Source organism: Arachis duranensis, chromosome 10 (assembly GCF_000817695.3).
Source record: "Arachis duranensis cultivar V14167 chromosome 10, aradu.V14167.gnm2.J7QH, whole genome shotgun sequence".
Taxonomy (NCBI): Eukaryota; Viridiplantae; Streptophyta; class Magnoliopsida; order Fabales; family Fabaceae; genus Arachis; species Arachis duranensis.
Window position 1 is genome coordinate 8,758,391 of NC_029781.3, and position 448 is coordinate 8,758,838.

A 448-nucleotide genomic window follows, 5' to 3' on the forward strand; every position below is an offset into this window, starting at 1 on the left:
TGATTGGAGGTTAAAAAATGTGATTAGTCAAGTAGTTAGTTTACTCGGTTGTTTATTCAAGTGTTTGAGGTTTAAATTTTGTTGTGTATTTACCAATTCATTAGTCAGTATCAAATTTTCTAGATCTGCCACGAATCAATGTTTGATTTGTTGGGTGATATCATGAAAAAAGTGACAAATATCTTCATAGATGAGAATTATGCATAAAATTAAGGGGTGCCAAGGAAAAATAAAAAGTGGCCTACAACACCTCTTCCACTTTGACCGAGTTTAGGTGCGAAATTAACAAATAATGGCTGTGACTATGACTATATCGGCGGTTAAACATTTTTTGCTCCAAAATGTACTCCACATGTGTGTGAATCACGTGGGGTATGTGGCTTCACAAAATCCCTGTGGAGTGTATTCTACATGAAAATAAATAAATAAAAGGGTTTATCGATGATGT